This window comes from Giraffa tippelskirchi, chromosome 1, assembly GCF_054371585.1.
Source record: "Giraffa tippelskirchi isolate mGirTip1 chromosome 1, T2T-mGirTip1v1.2.pri, whole genome shotgun sequence".
Classification (NCBI taxonomy): domain Eukaryota; kingdom Metazoa; phylum Chordata; class Mammalia; order Artiodactyla; family Giraffidae; genus Giraffa; species Giraffa tippelskirchi.
In genome coordinates this window covers 9,436,885-9,459,445 of record NC_137275.1, presented here as the reverse complement: position 1 = coordinate 9,459,445, position 22,561 = coordinate 9,436,885, and the positions used below count along the sequence as shown (strand labels likewise).

The window sequence follows — 22,561 nt, the reverse complement described above, 5'->3', positions numbered from 1 at the left end:
TTGAGCTATTTCAAATCCTAAAATATGATGTTGCAAAAGTGCTGCACTCAATATACTGGCAAATTTGGAAAGCTCAGCAGTAGCCACAGGGCTGGAAAAGTCTTTTTCTTTCTAATCCCAAGGAGAGGCAATGCCAAAGAATGTTCAAACTACTGCACAATTGCACTCATCTCACAGGCTAGCAAAGTAATGCTAAAAATTCTCCAAGCAAGGCTTCAACAGTACATGAACTAAGAACTTCCAGATGTTCAAGCTGGATTTTAAAAAGGGAGAGGAACCAGAGATCAAATTGCCAACATCTTTTGGATCATTGAAAAAGCAAGAGAGTTCCAGAAAAATATTTACTTCTGCTTTATTGACTATGCTAAAGCCTTTGACTGTGTGGATCAAAATAAACTGTGAAAATTCTTAAAGATATGGGAATACTAGACCACCTGACCTGCCTCCTGAGAAACCTGTAAGCAGGTCAAGAAGCCACAGTTAGAACCAAATATGGAACAACAGACTGGTTCCAAATTGGGAAATGAGTACATCGAGGCTGATACTGTCACCCTGTTTATTTAACTTATATGTAGAGTATATCATGCAAAATTCTGGGCTGGATGAAGCACAAACTGGAATCAAGATTGCAGGGAGTGATATGGTAAAAAGAAAAGAGGAACTAAAGAGTCTCTTGATGAAGGTGAAAGAAGTGAGTGAAAAAGCTGGCTTAAAATTCAGCATTCAAAAAACTAAGATCATGGCATCTGGCCCCGTCACTTCATGGCAAATAGATGGGAAACAATGAAAAGAGTGACAGACTTTATTTTCCTGGGCTGCAAAATCACTGCAGATGGTGACCACAGCCATGAAATTAAAAGATGTTTGCTTCTTGGAAGAAAAACTATGACAAACCCAGACAGCATATTAAAAAGCAGAGACATTACTTTGCCAACAAAGGTCCATCTAGTCAAAGCTATGGTTTTTCCACTGGTCATGTATCGATGTGAGAGTTGGACCATAAAGAAAGCTGAGTGCCAAAGAATTGATGCTTTTGAACTTTGGTGTTGAAGAAGATTCTTGAGAGTCCCTTGGACTGCAGGGAGATCCAACCAGTCCATCCTAAAGGAAATCAGTCCTGAATATTCATTCTAAGGACTGATGCTGAAGCTGAAGCTCCAATACTTTCCCATACCTGATGGGAAGAGCTAACTCATTAGAAACGTCCCTGATGTTTGGAAAGATTGAAGGCAGGAGGAGAAGGGGATGACAGAGGATGAAATGGTTGGATGGCATCACCAACTCATTGGACATGAGCTTGAGTAAGCTCTGGGAGTTGGTGATGGACAGGGAAGCCTGGCATGCTGCAGTCCATGGGGTTGTAAAGCGTCAGACACGACTGAACAACTCAACTGCACTGAACAAGCTAGACTTAGAAAAGGCAGGGTAACCAGAGATCAAATTGCCAACATTTGTAGGATCATAAAAAAGCAAGGCAATTCCAGAAAAAGCATCTATTCTGCTTCATTGAGTATGCTAAAGCCTTTGACTGTATGGATAGAAGTAAACTGTGGAAAATTCTTACAGAGATGAGAATACCAGACCACCTTACCTGTATCCTTAGAAACCTGTATGTGGGTCGAGAAAAAGCTGTTAGACGTGACATGGAACAACGGATTGGTTCAAAATTGGAAAAGGAATATGTCAAGGCTGTATATTGTCACCCTACTTATTTAACTTCTATGTGGAGTACATCATGTGAAATACCATGCTGGACAAAGCATAAGCTGAGAGCTAGATTGCTCGGAGAAATATCAACAACCTCATAGATGCAGATGATACCACCCTAATGGCAGAAAACGAAGAGGAACTAAAAAGCCTCTTGATGAGAGTGAAAAAACAGAGTGAAAACACTGACTTAAAACTTTACATTAAAAAACCTATGATCATGGCATTCTTTCCCATGGCTTCATGGAAAATGGATGGGGGGGAAATGGAAGCAGCGACAGGTTTTATTTTCTTGGCTCCAAAATCATTGTAGACTGTGACTGCTTTGCCTTTTGAAGAAAGGCCATGACAAAACTAGTGTATTAAAAAGCAGAGGCATCACTTCGCCAACAAAGATCCGTATAATCAAAGTTATAATTTTTCCAATAGTCATATACAGATATCAGAGTTGGAGCATAAAGAATACTGAGTGTGGAAAATTGATGCTTTTGAATTTTGGTGCTGGAGAAGACTCTTGAGAGTCCCTTGGACAGCAAGGAGTTCAAACTGGTCAATTTTACAGGAAATAAACACTGAATTTTCATTGGAAGCACTGATTCAGTTTCAGTTGAAGTGAAACTCCAATATTTTGGGCACCTGATGTAAAGATGCAATTCATTGGAAAAACCCTGATGCTGGGAAAGATTAAAGGCAAAAGAAGAAGGCGGTGGCAGAGGATGAGATGGTTAGATAACATCACCAGCTCAATAGAGATGAATCTGAGCAACCTTCAGGAGATAGTGGAAGACAGAGAAGCCTGAGATGCTGCAATCCATAGGGTCCCAAAGAGTCGGACGGGGTATAGGGATTGAACAACAGCAACAATAAATCCATTAAAATGAGTCATTGACTTCCAGAATATTACAAGACCCCAAGATGGTTCCTTAGTGGGCATGCCTTCATAAAATCCACTTTACGCAAATATATGCCACAAGTCCATCTAAAAGTAGCATTGCTTTTGTGTTCTCTTTTTGAGTGAAAAACGGACAGCAGTTTAGCACAAAACTGAAGCAAAACAAGGTGCTTGAAAGTAAAATCAAGTCTCATCTCTCATATCTACTCTGTATCTGTGCCCTTGATTTCACATGAAACAGTTCAGTGTGCTCATGTGAACACTGCCTAGGACAAATGAGGGATTGGTGAGTCCATCTTGAAGAAAGCAAGTTTTCCAGAACCTCTCACTCAACCTGCCTTGTTCTCTTTCTCTTTTTCTCTAATATATAGCAGAATCATTAGTAAGAATCCTTGAAAATGGCATCACTATTTCCTTATACTAGAGGTTATCTCATTTAAGCAGGAACATTTTCCTCAAGTGTTAAGCAATAGCATTATGTCCTTATGATAGGAGAAAAGAAGACACAGTCTAAGAGAGTGTTCTACCTGCAAAAGGGGGAAGTTGGCATATGTGGGTTGAAGCTTTCCTTTTCTACTTTCAAGCACTGTTACGTTGTGTCAGAAATTCAACTATCTCTGAAATTAGCTTATTCAACACTAAAGTACAGAAATGTACCAAAGGAATAAAGGATTGAAGTGCTTTTATAATTACATAACACTAGATAAATAGGAAATTATTACTGTCACATCATCATTGTACAAGTTCCCATGATAGATTCAGATGTTAAGATATATCCCTTAACAGAGTACTTTATATCTAATAAGAAAATATGTAAGTTAAGGGCACATAGAGAACTGGGTTAAAAATCTGGCTTTAGTCCTTGGGACTAATGCCACCTACTTCCAAATTTTCTGTGAAAACGAAATAACTTATGTTACAAAATTATTTCAGGGACATGGAGCACATCAGTGTGGCTCAATAGGTTGTAAATAAGGGATATAAAATATGTGATGTTTACCATCAAATGTTTTAAAAAATCAAATACTAAATAGGTGCATTTTAACCTCTCCCAAAATCTATGGCATGATCTTGTTGTATGTATTTACAATTCTTAACTGATGATTAAAATAAGAAAAGTCAATCAATAATGTATTTATAATATAATTTGTCTATCATAGGTAATGGGTCTTTAGTTCTTACAGTGTATACACACTTCTAAAGATATTTCATGTATTGATCCATTTAATCTTCACAGTAACTCTATGATGGGAATGCTATTATCCCCATTAACAGATGAGGAAACTTAGACAACTGTGAGAAGTAAATTGCCTGAGACTGGAAAGTAATTAAAAGTAGAGGTGATATTCAAACGCTGGCAAAGTTAGCCCCCAGAGCTCTCTCTACTGGGGGGCAGTAGTTATCTAGGTGTTTCTGCAAGTAAGGCGTCCACTGTCCTGCTTTTTCCAGACTGTTTTTTTTAAGGATGCTAGTAGAGTGAACATCTTGGAAGATAGACATAGTGTTTCTTTCCAGAGCAAAGGACTTGTTTGCCTGCAGTTTTGACAAGCAGGCGTGGTATCTCCACTGTGACAACGGGAAAGCATGCCTTCTCTAAGCTCAGCATTTCCCTCCTGTAATGTAATTCACTGTATGCGCGGGTATCATTGGGCCCCTTCTCATCAGCTCATAGAAACTGGGTCTCAGGGAAGAGGTTCAAAATTACTGAGTATGGCAATGGCCATCGGTAATAAATCTTCCTTTTTTTAGTTACAAATTTTAAAAGCTAATTATTGACTTTTCGATAGATGGGCCTTTTCTTTCTTTAGTGTGTCTCCAGAAAATCCTGAGCTTGCATTGAGAAACAAAGCTTCAGGCATATCCCAGCTATTCCAAGTTTCCTGTGTGTAAAGCTGACATGGCTTGGAGCTCAGGGCTGGAACTAGAGTTGGCTGGAAATTTTCCATCTTTCATATGTGGCATGATTTTAGTTAACTTTGGAGCTAAGGTGGTTCACGTGACTTGTTACTAAAAGGATATGCTTGAATTTGTGAACTGATGTGAACACTCAATGGTTGTAAACCTGAAAACTCCAGAAAGTGCAATATCATTGAAAAAAATCTATCTACAGAGTGAAGTAAGTCAGAAAGAGAAAAATAGATACCGTGTATTAGCACATATATATGGAATCTAGAAAAAATGGTATTGATGAACCTCCTTCACTTTTGAAGCATGTGTCTTATGTCTTCTGTTGGAATCTGTGAAAAGCTGGAAGGTGATTTACATGCTTCACAGTTCTTAACATTCTTGTGGTGATAATAGTTACAATATTACTGCTATTAAATATCTTTATTTTACATGTTTTATTTTGTAATATATGTTGGTATATAGATTTTAAAGGGGGTTTTAAATGTTAGGCAATTATTTGAAACATCATCTAGTAATTGTGGGATAAGTTATCTTCAAAATATCTATATATATTAACTTGGCTAGGACACTTTTAAGATTACTTTGCAATTATTTTGTCACAGGCTACTGTAGTTCTGGTGCATTGTCTTAATTAATCATCTACTAGTATTTAATTGAAGGTCACTACATGTTATTTTAGACTGGAAGAGATGTCAAAAATTCCGTACAAAGGATATGAAAGAGGCATATTTTAACACTGTGTCAGAAAATAACATCAAGAACACTTTATTGTAAGGTCTGTCCTTCTCCTGGAACTATTTAAAGAATATCCCATGCCCTCGACTCAATCTTGCAAGGGATGGGTACAGGGTAAGGTTTAACTCGATTTGACAAGGCCATTGACTTTGCTAGTCTGAGTCTGAGAGACTATAAATAGCCAAATAACATGAAGAAGTGACACTAGTTATTTGATTTTTTACTGAAATGTTAAAGGATACAGCAATATAGATGGACCTAAAGATTGTCATACTAAATCAGAAACAGAAAGACAAATATCATATGATATCACTTATACGTGGAATTAAAAAAAAGATACAAATAAACTTATCTACAAAACAGAGTTACAGATATAGAAAGCAAATTTATGGTTATCCAGTGATATGAATAAGGGCTTCCTTGGTAGCTCAGCTGGTAAAGAATCTGTCTGCAACGCAGGAGACCCCAGTTCAATTCCTAGGTCAGGAAGATCCCCTGGAGAAGGGATAGACTACCCACTCCAGTATTCTTGGGCTTCCCTGGGGGCTCAGTTGGTAAAGAATCCACCTCCAATGTGGGAGACTTTGGTTTGATCCCTGGTTTGGGAAAATCTCCTGGAGGAGGATATAGCAACTCACTCCAGTATTCTTGACTGGAAAAGACCTATGGACAGAGCAGCTTGGCAGGCTATACTCCATGGGGTCGCAAAGAGATGGACACAACTGAGTGACTAAGCACGGGGATGGGAATGGGAGGGAGGGCTAAATTGGGAGATTGGAATTGACATACACACACTACTATATATAAAATAGATAACTGATAAGGACCTACTATATAGCATGGTCAATTCTAAAGGAAATCATCCCTGAATAGTTTTTGGAAGAACTGATGCTGAAGCTGAAGCCCCAATACTTTGGCCACCTGATGCAAAGAACCGACACATTGGAAAAAACCCTTATGCTGGGAAAGATTGAGGGCAGGAGAAGAAGGTGACAGAAATGAGATGGTTGGATGGCATCACTGACTCAACAGACATGAGTTTGAGCAAACTCCAGGAGATAGTAAAGGACAAGAAAGCCTGGTGTGCTGGCCCTAGTCCACGGGGTTGCAAAGAGTCAGACACGACTTAGTGACTGAACAACAACCATATATAGCATGGAACTCTACTTTATACTCTGTAAAGGTCTGTATGGGAAAAAATATGAAAAAGAATTGATAAATGTATATCCTATTCCTTTTTCTGTACAGCTGAAACTAATGCAACATTGTAAATCAACTATAATCCAATAAAAATTAAAGGAAATATATATCACCTTCACAAAAAAAGGTAAATATACTTCTTTCAAATGCATTCATATTCTCTGTGTATGTTCAATAAAAAAGCACTTTATAACAAATCAAGTTACTAAGTTTTGCAAATACTGTTGAAGTTTGAGTAACATCCTTGAAACCTCAACAAGATTAAATAAATGCAATCTCCATATAAGTAGTACATTACCTAGAAGCAAGACAAAATTAAACTCATTATGTAGAAACCTGTTACAACACTCTGGTAATACGAAAAGTGATACCTCTCATTTGTAGGGCTTCTTATAATTTTCAAAATGGATATGCACGTGTTCATCATTTGCATCTTATGATAGCAATTATACAAACTCATATGGTGGTTAGGAGACCAAAAATCACACAGCTCATAAACATCCACATTAGGGCAGTCAGCCAGGAACTCTGCCTTACCTCCTTTTCAATAGCTTAGGCTACATTTTATATATTGATTTACACTTTTAAAGTTATCATTGCAATTATGCCATTCACACACAGTTAAAATATTTTGCAAATATTGCTGTTATTGTTGTTTTGTTGCCAGTTCAGTTCAGTTCAGTCGCTCAGTCCGTCCGACACTTGGCGACCCCATGGACTGCAGCATGCCAGGCTTCCCTGTCCATCACCAACTCCCGGAGTTTACTCAAACTCGTGTCCGTTGAGTCAGTGATGCCATCCAACCATCTCATCCTCTGTCGTCCCCTGCTCCTCCAACCTTCAATCTTTCCCAGCATCAGTGTCTTTTCAAATGAGTCAGCTCTTCACATCAGGTGGCCAAAGTATTGGAGTTTCAGTTTCAACATCAGTTCTTCCAATGAACACCCAGGACTGATCTCCTTTATGATGGACTAGTTTGATCTCCTTACAGTCCAAGGGACTCTCAAAAGTCTTCTCCAGCACCACAGTTCAAAAGCATCAATTCTTTGTTGCTCAGCTTTCTTTATAGTCCAACTCTCACATCCATACATGACTTCTGGAAAAACCATAGACTTGACTAGACTGACCTTTTTTGGCAAAGTAATGTCTCTGTTTTTCTATATGCTGTCTAGGGTGGTCATAACCTTCCTTCCAAGGAGTAAGTGTTTTTCCTTTTATTTCATGGCTGCAGTCACCATCTGCAGTGATTTTGGGGCCCCCCAAAATAAAGTCTCTCACTGTTTCCATTGTTTCTCCATTTATTTGCCATGATGTCATGGGACCGGATTCCGTGATCTTAGTTTTCTGAATGTTGAGCTTTAATCCAACTTCTTCACTCTCCTCTTTCACTTTCATCAAGAGGCTCTTTAGTTCTTCTTCACTTTTTGTCTTAAGGGTGGTGTCATCTGCGTACCTGAGGTAATCGATACTTCTCCTGGCCATCTTGATTCCAGCCTGTGCTTCATCCATTCTGGCATTTTGCATGATGTACTGTGCATATAAGTTAAATAAGCAGGGTGACAGTACACAACCTTGATGTATTCTTTTTCCGATTTGCCACCAGTCTGTTGTTCTATGTCCGGTTATAACTATTGCTTGTTAACCTGCATACAGATTTCTGAGGAAGCAGGTCAGGTGGTTTGGTATTCCCATATCTTTAAGAATTTTCCATATTTTGTTGTGATCCACACAATCAAAGGCTTTGGCATAGTCAATAAAGCAGAAATAGATGTTTTTCTGTAACTCGCTTGCCTTTTCGATGATCCAGCGGATATTAGTAATTTGATCTCCGGTTCCTCTGCCTTTTCTAAAACCAGCTTGAACATCTGGAAATTAACAGTTCACATATTGCTGAAGCCTGGCTTGGAGAATTTTGAGCATTACTTTATTAGCGTGTGAGATGAGTGCAATTGTGTGGTAGTTTGAACATTCTTTGGCAATGCCTTTCTTTGGGATTGGAATGAAAACTGACCTTCTCCAGTCCTGTGGCCACTGCTGAGTTTTCCAAATTTGCTGGCATATTGTGTGCAGTACTTTTACAGTATCATCTTTTAGGACTTGAAATTGCTCAACTGGAATTCCATCACCTCCACTAGCTTTGTTTGTAGTGATGCTTCCTAAGGCCCACTTGACTTCACATTCCAGGATGTCTGGCTCTAGGTGAGTGATCCCACCATCATGATAGTCTGGGTCATGAAGTTCTTTTTTTCATAGTTCTTCTGTGTATTCTTGTCACCTCTTCTTAATATCTTCTGCTTCTGTTAGGTCCACACCATTCCTGTCCTTATTGAGCCCATCTTTGCATGAAATGTTCCGTTGATATCTCTAATTTTCTTGAAGAGATCTCTAGTCTTTCCCATTCTATTGTTTTCCTCTATTTCTTTGCACTGATCACTGAAGAAGGCTTTCTTATTGCTCCTTGTTATTCTTTGGAACTCTGCATTGAGATGGGAATATCTTTCCTTTTCTCCTTTGCTTTTCACTTCTCCTCTTTTCATAGCTATTTTTAAGGCCTCCTCAGACAGCCATTTTGCTTTTTTGCATTTCTTTTCCAAGGGGATGGTCTTGATTCATGTCTTCTGTACAATGTCACAAACCCCTCTCCATAGTTCATCATGCACTCTGCCTATCAGATCTAGTCCCTTTAATCTATTTCCCCCTTCCACTGTGTAATCATAAGAGATTTGATTTAGGTCATACCTGAATGGTCTAGTGGTTTTCCCTACTTTCTTCAATTTAAGTCTGAATTTGGCAAGAAGGAGTTCATGATCTGAACCACAGTCTGTTCCCGGTCTTGTTTTTGCTGACTGTATAGAGCTTCTCCATCTTTGGCTGCAAAGAACATAATCAATCTGATTTCGGTGTTGACCATCTGGTGATGTCCATGTGTCGAGTCTTCTCTTGTGTTGTTGGAAGAGGGTGTTTGCTATGACCAGTGCGTTCTCTTGGCAAAACTCTATGAGCCTTTGTCCTGCTTCATTCTGTACTCCAAGGCCAAATTTGCCTGTTACGCCAGGTGTTTCTTGACTTCCTACTTTTGCATTCCAATCCTCTTTAATGCAAAGGATATCTTTTTTGATTGTTAGTTCTAAAAGGTCTTGTGGATCTTCATAGAACAGTTCAACTTCAGCTTCTTCAGCATTACTGGTTGGGGCATAGACTTGGATTATCATTATACTGAATGGTTTGCCTTGGAAATGAATAGAGATCATTCTGTTGTTTTTGAGATTGCATCCAAGTACTGCATTTTGGGCTCTTGTTGACTATGATGGCTACTCCATTTCTTCTAAGAGATTCTTGCCCTCAGTAGTAGATATAATGGCCATCTGAGTTAAATTCACCCATTCCAGTCCATTTTAGTTCGCTGATTCCTAAAATGTTGACGTTCACTCGTGCCATCTCCTGTGTGACCACTTCCAATTGGCCTTGATTGACGGACTTAACATTCCAGGTTCCTATGCAGTATTGCTCTTTACAGCATCAGACCTTGCTTCCATCACCAGTCACATCCACAATTGGGTGTTGTTTTTGCTTTGGCTCCATCTATTCATTCTTTCTGGAGTTATTTCTCCACTGATATCCAGCAGCGTATTGGGCACCTACATGTCCAATTCTTTGTGACCTCTTGAACTGTAGCCTGCCAACTTCCTCTGTCCATGAGATTTTCCATGCAAAAATACCAGAGAGGGTTGCCATTTCCTTCTCCAGGGGGTCTTCCCAGACCAAAGATCTGTTTCATTACCATTGTCTTCATTACTTTATTAGCTATTGTATGATTAAACTCCTCATCAGTTACCCTGAGTCTAGCGTTTCCTTCTCCATTCTTACATTTCTCCTCCTGCCAGAGTTACCTATTTATTTATTTTTTATCATTCATGTTCTCATCACTCTTCTCTCACTCAGATCCATGCTTGCTGCTGAGAAACAAGGCAGAATAAAACCTAAGTTCAGTTGTGGAGGGAGCTTGGTGTGATTTGCTGATACTTAACTGAGGTTTACACTGCAGTGTTATAAATAGTGTGATCAGTCTCAAAAAACTGCTCTGGGGAGACTTGAGAAGGAAATTATTAATCTTGTCTAGGAATAACAAGGAAGTCATCAGGGTATAAAGGATATTGGCACTGAGTTACTAAAAGAAATAAGAGTTTGCCAGAAAGGAAAGGATAAAGACATGTCAGGAACAAGGATTTTATGCCTGGACTCAGCAACCTAAAATAACATGCTACATCCCAAGCAAATAGCTTTATGCCTAGCATAAAATAATACGACAGCAAACACTTAGTCATAATTGCTGACACAAATCTAAGCATTTTTCATGTATTAACTTATTTATTCCATACTATTCTATTGGGTATATACCATTATCAGGACTTTCCAAATAGGTCTCATTGTAAAGAACAGACATGTCAATGCAGGAGACGTAAAAGACGAAGGCTCGATCCCAGGTTCGGGAAGATCCCCTGGAGAAGGAAATGGCAACCCACTCTAGTAAGTATGCCAGTAAGTATACTTACTGGAGAATCCCATGGACAAAGAAGCCTGGTAAGTTTCAGTCCATGGGATTGCAAAGAATCAGACACGACTGAAGCAACGTAGCACACACGCACGTATACAATTATCATTGTTTCAGAGGTGAGAGAATAGACACTGAGAGATTAAATGAATTCTCCAAGGTTACACAGCTAGTGTCCAAGCTACAATGGGGGCATCTGCAACCCGATTCTGAAGTCCAGCCCTTCATTGTCAAGTTATAAGGTAACCAGGGAACTTTTAGTAAAGGATTTTGCATGATGTAATTAACACAAATTCAAGGATTTAACTACAAAGGTGAGAACTGGGTTTCCTTTGGCAGGACAGCACTGGCAGGGGTGTAGCTGACACGTGAGAGGAAGAAATACAAAGGGACAGACACCTTATTATTAGGAGTTTGTAGACAAATAATGATACAGGCTTGATTTGGCGCAAGTTGGTGGGAATGACACACAGGTGATTTCATACATACTTAAACAATAAAATCAATAACTAGTTGGGCAGAAAAAATGGACATGAGTAATGAGTTAAAGAAAAAAATCAAGCATGCCTTCCAGGTTTTGATGTGTGTGGCAACACAGACAGTGGCACCATGTAAGTGTCATAAGAAAGGATTCAGACAGTTAAGTTTGATGAATATAAATGTTGAATGATTAGCAAGACATTCATGTAGAAATCCCCAGTGCAAAGCAAGATCTCTTTGCTTTTCTCCCTCCCCCTCTCCTCCCCTTCCTCCTTCCTCCGTCTCTCTCTCTCTTTCTTGTAGGTTGGAGATTTTGAAAATTATTCCTATGGAGATATTGTCCTGCCTTATTTTCCAGCTAAAATCTGTATCTTTCCATATCTTACCAACAACATGGCATCCTAATGCAAGGAAGAAAGATCAAATTTTTTGCAAGAAAACTCTCCTTGCATGGGAATCTCCTGTCTGTCGCTTACTCATTTCTATGGTAGAGTTAGTCTCAGGAGAACATAGCCTTCAAATCAGCACCAGATATGTGACTTTAAGTTGCCATTTAATATTTTTGAGCCTCAGTTTTTTCTTTTGCAAAATGCAATAATAACATATATCTGGTAGTGTTCATTTGGAGATGAAGAAAACTAAGATATATAGAATTCTTAGTTGATGCCATGTAGTAAGCATTCGGTAAATATTAGTCAGTAACCACAGGCACACTAATAAGTAGTGTATGCAAAATGCATGGTGCAATGTGGTTATTAAATTGCTCTTGTTAATAACTAATCAGAATGTAGGATTAAAATGCTATAAAATATTTGAATAGAGCATCTCTCTGTCTAGAAAGCGCTCTTCTCCTCTACCACTCTAATATTACATATCCTTCAAAGAGAATTTCCAATGGAACCATAGCAAGTCATTTTCCAATCTTCCTAGTTAGAATAACTTGCTTTCCCTTCTGTAGTCCCAGAGCAATTTTATAACACTTCTGTTACCATAATAGGCTAATTTATAATTATGCATGTTCTTAAAATAGTCTTCTGATCAATTTTGAGCTCGAAGAATATAAGGGTTATACTTTATTCATTTTTTAATTCTCCATCAACAGCGAGGCTAGGGTTCAGTAAATGTTAAATTGGACTAGGTTGAATTCCTTGGACATAACCAGCTGCTCTAACTTGATCTTACTGAGAAAACTGCTCACAATATATTAAAAAACAATAGGAATATTGCAGTGGCTTCATTTAGATTACCATAACAGATGTGTGAGTGAGTCTCATGATCTGTTAGATATGCACTTAGGAGAGGGGTTTTATTTTTCTCAATGCATGCATTTGCATAGAGAAAAATTAAGAGTTCCTTTTGTTTACATTCATCTGAGAGAAACAAATGCCTTTTGTTTTGCTCAACTGGCAATATGTTGATGTTTTTCAAGTCTGCATTTATCATTAAACTATCCCAAGGAAATTAAAGGTCAATGTAAGCTCTTGGATATAAACACTTACAAAATCTAGAATGTTAATTTGTATTGGGAATTTGTGTGATACACCTATGGGATGGAAAACGATGTTATGTATTATATCTTATACTTTTACTTATATTAATAGCTTGTGTGTTTAAGAGTAACAATTACACTTATTATTTATTATTTAAAGAAGTATATCAGGCATATTTTTTAGTGTTAGCCATCCAGAATTTATATTCCACTGTATTTTCTTTCTTTTTATTTTTTGAAAGATCAACTAAAACATCAGAGTTTGCATTACAGTCTCTTAAGAAAACACGTTCCAGTCTAATTTTCCTCTTCCTTATCCAAAGTTTTTCATTAAAAATTTGTGATTTAAATGTGCATCTGCACACATACACAAACACACACACTTATGACCAATTTGATGTTGTTTGTATCATATGGGAAGAGTGCACAATGGGACTCATTTTTGTTACATCTGCTGGAACTTGGAAATATTTCTTATCCTTTGAACTTGTTTTTCTTATCTGTGAAAGGGGAAATCATGCTACCTACTTGAAGGATATAAGGATATCATCAGAATTATGGACATTTGAAGTCCTGTGAAGAGTTCATATATTAAGTACTCAGTAAATACTAGTTCTCCTTATTACATCTTTAGGTATATTTAAATTCACAAATGCATCATTCATCAATCTTGGCTTTTTTTTTTAAATTCAACTTTAGTCTTGGAGTTCTTTCAATATTAACAGCAAGGGAATAAAATAATTAATGTGTTCTTTTTAACTTTTATATATACATGTATATATGTGTGTGTGTGTGTGTGTGTGTGTGTGTGTCATTCTCTCACATCAATAATTGCTTTTTATTTACTCATATTCTTTAATGGATACTTAGGATTTTTAAAAATTATTTTAGAAACACTGTTGCAAGGAGCATACTTTCATAGATTTCCTTCAGCAAATATGTAGGGATTTCTCTTAGATATTTATAAAGATCATCAGGATGGGTGTAATATACACTTACAAATAAGTAGGGCCAAATTGCTCCTCAAAGTGCTCTAGACTTTCATCAAGCTTGGATGAAAGTTTATATTTCCTTACATATTGTCATTGTATGATATCAGACTTCTTAATTTTTGTCAGTCTGAAGTTTTAACACCAGTATATCGCAAGTATTTAATTGTTTTAATGTGACTGCCCTGGTGGCTTAGTTGGTAAAGAATTTGCCTGCAATGCAGGAGACCCAGGCTCAATCCCTGGGTTGGGAAAATCCCCTAGAGAAGGCAACGGCAACCCACTCCAGTATTCTTGCCTGGAGATTTCCATGGACAGAGGAGCCTAGTGGGCTACAGTTCATGGGGTCGCAAAGAATTGGACATGACTGAGTGACTTTCACTTTCACTTTTATCCTTTAGTTTGAGCATGTTTTCATATATTTATTGGCTTCTTAGATTCCCCTTCTGTGAATTTCCTGCATGCATTATAGATTTTCTTCTATTGTATAGTAATGATGATGGTTCTGGTGGCAAAATATGAGTTTTCTTCCATGTACGAGCTGCTCACAACTGTATTGTGAGGTTTGTCTTTGTAATCCTATCTATGCTGTGCTGAGCTAAGTTGCTTCAGTCTCTTCATGAACCTTTGGATTTTAGCCTGCAAGGCTCCTCTGTTCATGGGATTCTCCAGGCAAGAATACTGGCATAGGTTTTCGTGCCCTCCTCCATGGGATCTTTCCAACTCAGGGATTGAACCCATATCTCCTGCAGCTACCACAGTATAGGCAGATCCTTTACCGATGAGCCACCAGGGAAGCCCTATATACACATATATGTCAGTGTGTGTGTCTGTGCTCACACCATGAACTTCCAGATGTTCAAGCAGGATTTAGGAAAGGCAGAGGAACAAGAGATCAAATTGCCAACATCCTTTAGATCATCAAAAAAGCAAGAGAGTTCCAGAGAAGCATTTACTTCTGTTTCATTGACTATGCCAAAGCCTTTGACTGTGTGGATCACAACAAACTGTGGAAAATTCTTCAAGAGATGGGAATACCAGACCACCTGACTTGCCTCCTGAGAAATCTGTATGCAGGTCAGGAAGCAACAGTTAGAACTGGACATGGGACAAAAGACTGGTTCCAAATTGGAAAAGGAGTACATCAAGGCTGTATATTGTCACACTGCTTATTTAACTTACATGCAGAATACATCATGCGAAATGCCGGACTGGATGAAGTGCAAGCTAGAATCAGGATTGCCAGGAGAAATATGAAGAACCTCAGATATGCAGATGACACAACCATTATGACAGAAAGAGAAGAGGAACTAAAGAGTCTCTTGATGAAAGTGGAAGAAGAGAGTGAAAAAGTTAGCTTAAAATTCAACATTGCAAAAACCAAGATCATGGCATCTGGTCCCATCACTTCATGGCAAATAGATGGGGAAACAATGGAAACAGTGAGAGACTTTATCTGGGGGGCTCCAAAATTACTGCAAATGGTGACTGCAGCCTTGAAATTAAAAGATGCTTGCTCCTTGGAAGAAAATCTATCACCAGCCTAGGTCAGTTCACTTCAGTCGCTCAGTCATGTCCAACTCTTTGTGATCCCATGGACAGCAGTGCGCCAGGCTTCCCTGTCCTTGACAAACTTCCAGTGCTTACTCAAACTCATGTCCATTGAGTCGGTGATGCCATCCAACCATCTCATCCTCTGTTGTCCCCTTCTCCCACCTTCAATTATTCATAGCATCAGGGTTTTTTCAAATGAGTCAGTTCTTTGAATCAGGTGGCCAAAGTATTGGAGTTTCAGCTTCAGCATCAGTCCTTCCAATGAATATTCAGGACTGATCTCCTTTAGAATGGACTGGTTGGATCTCCTTGCAGTCCAAGGGACTCTCAAGAGTCTTCTCCAACACCACAGCTCAAAAGCACCAGTTCTTCATCACTCAGCTTTCTTTATAGACCAACCCTCACATCCATACTTGACTACTGGAGAAACCATAGTTTTAACTAGACAGACCTTTTTTGGTAAAGTAATGTCTCTGCTTTTTAATATGCTTTCTAGTTTGGTCATAACTTTTCTTCCACGGAGCAAACGTCTTTTAATTTCATGGCTGCTGTCACCATCTGCAGTGATTTTGGAGCCCAAGAAAATAAAGTCTCTCACTGTTTCCATTGTTTCCCCATCTATTTGCCATGAAATGATGGGACCAGATGCTATGATCTTATTTTTCTGAATGTTGAGTTTTTAGCCAACTTTTTCACTCTCCTCTTTCACTTTCATCAAGAGGCTCTTTAGTTCTTTAGAACTAAAGATAATGCGTATCTTTAGATATGCATCTGGGGTTATTGATATTTCTCCTGGCAATCTTGATTTCAGCTTGTGCTTAATCCAGCCTGGCACTTTGCATGAGGTACTCTGCATATAAATTAAATAAGCAGGGTGACAATATGTAGCCTTGACATATTCCTTTCCCAATTTGGAATCAGTCTGTTGCCCCATGTCCAGTTCTAACTATTGCTTCTTGACCTGAATACAAATTTCTCAGGAGGCAGGTCAGGTGGTCCGGTATTCCCATCTCTTGAAGAATTTTCCACAGTTTGTTGTGATCCACACAGTCAAAGGCTTTGGCACAGTCAATAAAGCAGAAGTTGATGTTTTTCTGGAATTCTCTTGCTTTTTCGATGATCCAGTAGATGCTGGCAATTGAATTTCTGGTTCTTCTGCCTTTTCTAAATTCAGGTTGAACATATGCAAGTTCACGGTTCACGTACTATTGAAGCCTGCCCTGGGGAATTTTGAGCATTACTTTGCTAGCGTGTGAGATGAGTGCAATTGTGCAGCAGTTTGAGCATTCTTTGGCATTGCCTTTTATGGAATTGGAATGAAAACTGACCTTTTCCATCCTGTGGCCACTGCTGAGTTTTCCAGATTTACTGGCATATTGAATGCAGCACTTTCACATCATCATCTTTTAGGATTTGAAATCGCTTAACTGAAATTTGAAATAGCAGGTCAAAGGCTAACAGATTTTTGCCAAGAGAACACATTGGTCACAGCAAACACCCTCTTCCAAAAACACAAGAGACGACTCTACACATGGCCATCACCAGATGGTAAATACCAAAATCATATTGATTATATTCTTTTCAGCCAAAGATGGAGAAGCTCTATACAGTCAGCAAAAACAAGACCGGGAACTGACTGTGGGTCAGATCATGAACTCCTTCTTGCCAAATTCAGACTTACATTGAAGAAAGTAGGGAAAACCACTAGATCATTCAGGTATGACCTAAATCAAATCCCTTACAATTATACAGTGGAAGTGACAAATAGATTTAAGGGATTAGATCTGATAGACAGAGTGCCTGAAGAACTATGGACAGAAGTTTGTGACATTGTATAGAAGGCAGTGATCAAGAACATCCCCAGGAAAAAAGAAATTCATAAGACAAAATTGTTGTCTGAGTAGGCCTTACAAATAGCTGAGAAAATAAGAGAAGCTAAAGGCAAAGGAGAAAACGAAAGACATACCCATTTTAATGCAGAGTTCCAAAGAATAGCAAGGAGAAATAAGAAATCCTTCCTCAGTGATCAATGCAAAGAAATAGAGGGAAAAAATACAATGGGAAAGACTAGAGATCTTCTCAAGAAAATCGGAGATACCAAGGGAACATTTCATGCAAAGATGAGCACAATAAAAGACACAAATGTATGGGCCTAACAGAAGCAGAAGGTATTAAGAAGAGGTGGCAAGAATACACAGAAGAACTATTCAAAAAAATATCTTCATGACCCAGATAACCGCAATGGTTTGATTACTCACCTATAGCCAGACATCCTGAATGGGAAGTCAAGTGGGCCTTAGCAAGCATTGGTACTAACAAAGCTAGTGGAGGTGATGGAATTACAGTTGAGATATGATACATGAGGGAAATATTTCTCTAATTTAGTAAAATTCAATAAAAATATCAAATATCAGTAATCACAGTAGCATACTTGTATCATTTTGAAACATGCACTGGAGATGTGATAGTTGGAAGAAGGAATCTTGCTTTTCATTATTTGCTTCCAGTATATTGTTGAATATATATGTGCTTGCTTTACTTTTTACCTCTTTAAAATACAGCCTAAAATAGAAGATAGCAGAGTCATCTCATATCATTGTATTTCATGGGATAAGTTTATTTTAACACAAGTAAATATAGAGAAGGCTAAAATGGGCATCAGAGATAAGTCAGTTTGTGAAATGATCTGTCTTCTATTGAGTTTTAGCTAACAAGGGGTCATCTTGTTACAATGATCAAATTTTGAAATACTGCTCCTGTGGGGTTTTTAGATGACCCCTACAACAGGCCTGGGTGAAGAGAAATCTGCAGGCATTTCTGAGACAACGTTGAGGCTGGATGCTGTATAAGACAATGAAAGGACTGTTTAGAAAGATCGTCACCAATAGAGTCTTTGGGAACCACTACCCCAGAATGTGAGTTACTCTCATACTTGTGTACCATAATTGCTATAGATCCAATAACTCTGCATGGTTTTCCAAAAACTAGGAAGCTAGGGTGGGAACACCTGATGAACTAAAAACAGTAAATATTATGACCATTCTGATATTTCCTTATATTCTCTGAGCCTTATTATCCTCATCCCCATTTATTCTTCTAAGAAATGAAGGAAATAATTTTCATGAAGATTAAATGAAGTAAAGTGAAAGAGTTTTGGAGCAGTAACATTCAATATACATTCAGGGTGGCTTGTCAGATTCTCTTGAATTTCTCTGTATGATCAAGTCATCAGAGCAGTTTTGATATTTTGATATTCCAGACGTCTTGAAAGAACATATTCTTTGAGATAAATTAATATGATTTTGTAGCCTACGTGATATCCCACAAAAGGCTTACGGAGTTAGTTGGTTTTATTGTCCATCAAACTTTCAGTACAATTAGATTCCAGAGGGAAAGCTCATATTTTGTATAAAAATGTATGACAAAGTTAAAGGAGACTTGAATAAAAAAAAAAAGGAGATGGTAACTGAGCAACATTTCCTGCTGTTTCTATTAAAGTCTGATTTAGTTTTAGTTCATTTTTTAAGTGAAAACAAACCCTTTGCAACAACATTTAAAGCTATAATTTCCTAAGCCTCTGGCTTATTTGGGGCTGTCTGGTTTATGAGCCTAACTAATATTGAGACTGTTCATATCCAGCCAACAGACCACCCAACCAGTCTTTAATAGGCCCAGTCAGGGCATTAATATGGCCTCTAATTGCTCTGTTACCTGGGAATTCAGTTCATTCAAACAGATGGAATGGTTATCAGGTCAATCTGTCCTGCTCCATGGCCCAAAAGAGCCATCAGAAGAAGCTGGACTGAGTCTCGGGGTAGGTCAAGGCTTCTTGAACCCCTGAGCTTAAAGCTCTTGGAGGCTGTCTAAATTCCCATACACAATAGGGAAAATGCATTTAAAACGATGCAGAATTCAGCTTAAAATAGTAGTCATTCTCAAGCGGATTTTAAGATTTTAGATTATGTATGCTTTAGCAATAATAAGAAGAGATATAAAGGAGAGAATGTTTCTAAACTGGTGAGTTTAACTTTGAGAAGATTGTTACTTTAGCATTTTTGGCTTACAAACAGTCTTCACGGAGTCACTTGTTTATGTCATCTCTATGTACTTCTACATCTACTCTGATACAAGTTCTCTCTGGTTTGACCCAGTAGCCAGACTACTTAGTTAAGAAATCAGGAGACCGAGTCCAGCCCTGTCTAAGTGAGCTATGAAATCATTCAGGTCAGTTACTCAAAGACTACATTTCTTGAGAGGCAGTTGGTACATTAACTCTAGGCAATGATTTTCTTTCACTTTATTTGGTAATTATAAAAAATGATACAACACCTTCAAAACACATTCATGATATAATAATTTAAACCATTTGTATAATAAATGATGAAAGGCAAAATACAAAATTGGTTATGCTTTAGTTTCAAATGAGAAAAACTATTTATCCCCCTTGCTAATAAAACTATTTACATAAAATGTTAACCATTATATATATAATCAATCAATTTCAGGTAGATTCTGGAACTAGAGATAGTACTCCAGGTAAGCAACGATATTGTTTAAAAAACTACAAGTATTTTCAGTGGCAGAAGAAGTAATCCAAAATCCCTCTCTAAGGATATTACAAAAGCATATTTATAAATGTGTGAACTAAATAACAAAGATGAGCTATGATTAGTAATATTTAGAGTGAAAAATATATAATTTTCATGCATAATTTTCAGGAAGGAAAAAAGGAAAAGCAAATCCACTGGACTGATATACTTATCACTTTAATTCTTTGCCAATCAAATTAGACTGATTATATTACAACCTTGATGATTTCACTTCATGGAATAAAATACGTTATTGTATCCATCATTTCTCTCCCTGAAAATAACAATCTAAAACATAGACACAACATTAATCACACTTGATATTGAAGGCAATTTGTATTCAGATATGCCAAGTACACCACAAATAATTTACCTTTCATCCAGTGGCACGGATCACACCGCAGCCCTGGTCTACAACCTTGAAGGTCCAAGTGTCCCCATTCAAATACTCACTAGGATATGCAGAACTCAGAGAAGCATATTATTGTATTTAGTAAGAAATCACTTCTCACCACAGTACCCCTTTGTCCAGATTTTTGCCTGGATTATTTTAAAAAGTATGACTGTCTGTCTGCTCTCACCTTTGTCTCCACTCATCCTCAGGAGCTTTCAAAAATAATCTCATAAAAACATATTCCAAAGGGCCGTGGATGAGGCGGTTCACATAACTCCATTGACTCTTTCAATAAATACAATCAAACACATCAGGTAAAACATTTGCTAACCACCATAAAGGTTTGGAAGAGCTTAAAAAGTAGTGAAAAAAGTGCCAGGCAGAATTATGTAGAATTGATTTGACCCAGGGAGCTAACCAGACTATTGCAACATCAAACATATGTAATGTGTATTTATGCATACCACATGCTTGAACAGAGGGTTGTATGACTTACTGGAGTGATGAGGACAAAATTTCAGGCACAATGACTATTCAACAAGGACAATCTCAAAGCTACTCTTTGGGTATTAAACTGAGAATAAGTCCATCAGGTACAACTGCACAGGTTGTATACTGAAAAACTCTAAGATGGGAGGGAGTATTTCAATACATTACTGTGTAAAGTATGTCTCCTGAAATTGTGCAGTATACAATATGCAAGGAACATAAGAAAATCTATTGGAATTCCAAAAGGCTCCACTCACAAGATAAAGATAAACCTGAAATGAACAAGCCTATTGTAAATTCAGGCTACTATGGATATGGCTGTTATAATGCTGAACAAAGTAAGTGGAAAAAAGGAAGTGGGTATTTCCCCTTGTCATATGCCAATTTTAGCCTGTCAATAATCAATACTGAGGTTGGACTAACCCTTGTGGTTCTTGCTATGACTGCAAGATACCCTTCAGCAATAGCTATCAGGAAACCTTGAAAAAATAAAGGTTTACTACTTATAAGACCTGGAACTTCCCTAGCACACTGAGACCGCACACCGAGATCACAGATAGAGAGAGAGAGCTTAGGAGTTTGGGGGTTGGAGTTCTGCTTTTATTAATGTTGAGCCTGGGGGGCTCGGGATTTTGAAGACTTACTCTTTTTCGGTAAATTTAAAACATAGAAGCAGGAATTTAAAGCAAGGAAAGAGAAAAAAAAAAGCACCTCAAATGGTTAGTTATTAAAATTAACCAAGATCTCTGAAACAAAGAAGCCTCAGTATGGGGAGGCTGGCCATGTGTTTATTTGAGATAGCTTGCTCTTTGAAATGGATGCCTCTTTGAAATAGAGGCCTAGAAGATCCAAGTTTAAATCAGGAAATTGCACTGTTCAAAAGACAAACAAACAAACAGACAAAAGAACCTAATATAAGAACAATAATCCTATCTGGGCTTATCCTACACTTTATTTTACTAGTGAGAAAATTCAAGCTTAGAAAGGTAAATGGTACACAGAGTCATGTAACTTTTAGTTGTCAGGATTCAACCCAACTCCGTTGCCAGTCTCACTGTCTTTTGCGGGGGTGGTGGGGTGGACCTCTCTTCCCTCACCTCAGGCCACAAACAACACAGAAAGAGCTTAGAATATTGGTTCCAGAGTTTCAAGCATGTCTTCCTTAGACCCTCCAGTTTTCGATATGTTTAGATACAGACATAAAACGTAATAAACAGTCGAAATATTTATAAATTTCAGCAGCTTTCAAATCCATGTTTACTGATGTTCTTTAACTCTATAAATCATTTTGCCCAACCTAGGGAAAACAGAATTCATCAGCTCTGTGCCAAAATTTCTTTATGTTGCCATATTTTCTCCCCTGAATGAAATATATCACCTTTAAAGTCAAGGCTGGTGACACGGAGATGAGGCAGCAAGCTCTGCCACAGCATCTCAGAATATCACTGTTGAATAAAACCAAATTTTTGTTAAATAAAAAAAATGAAAAAAGCACAACACTTAAAAATGCTTGATGCAATTATTCCTGGTTATATTTTACTCCTCCTGCTGCTGCTGCTGCTAAGTCGCTTCAGTCGTGTCCG

The 22,561-nt window shown here is 38.0% G+C and overlaps 1 long non-coding RNA gene across 1 annotated transcript in view; it reads left to right on the top strand.

The window, feature by feature from the left end:
* The window catches only part of LOC145538891 (uncharacterized), a 37,632-nt gene extending 19,709 nt beyond the window's left edge, over nt 1–17,923 (top strand). The window contains exon 3 of the long non-coding RNA XR_014077316.1: nt 16,681–17,923. This is a non-coding gene — a long non-coding RNA (uncharacterized LOC145538891). The remainder of the gene's footprint in view (nt 1–16,680) is intronic.
* Nucleotides 17,924–22,561: the final 4,638 nt, after the last annotated feature.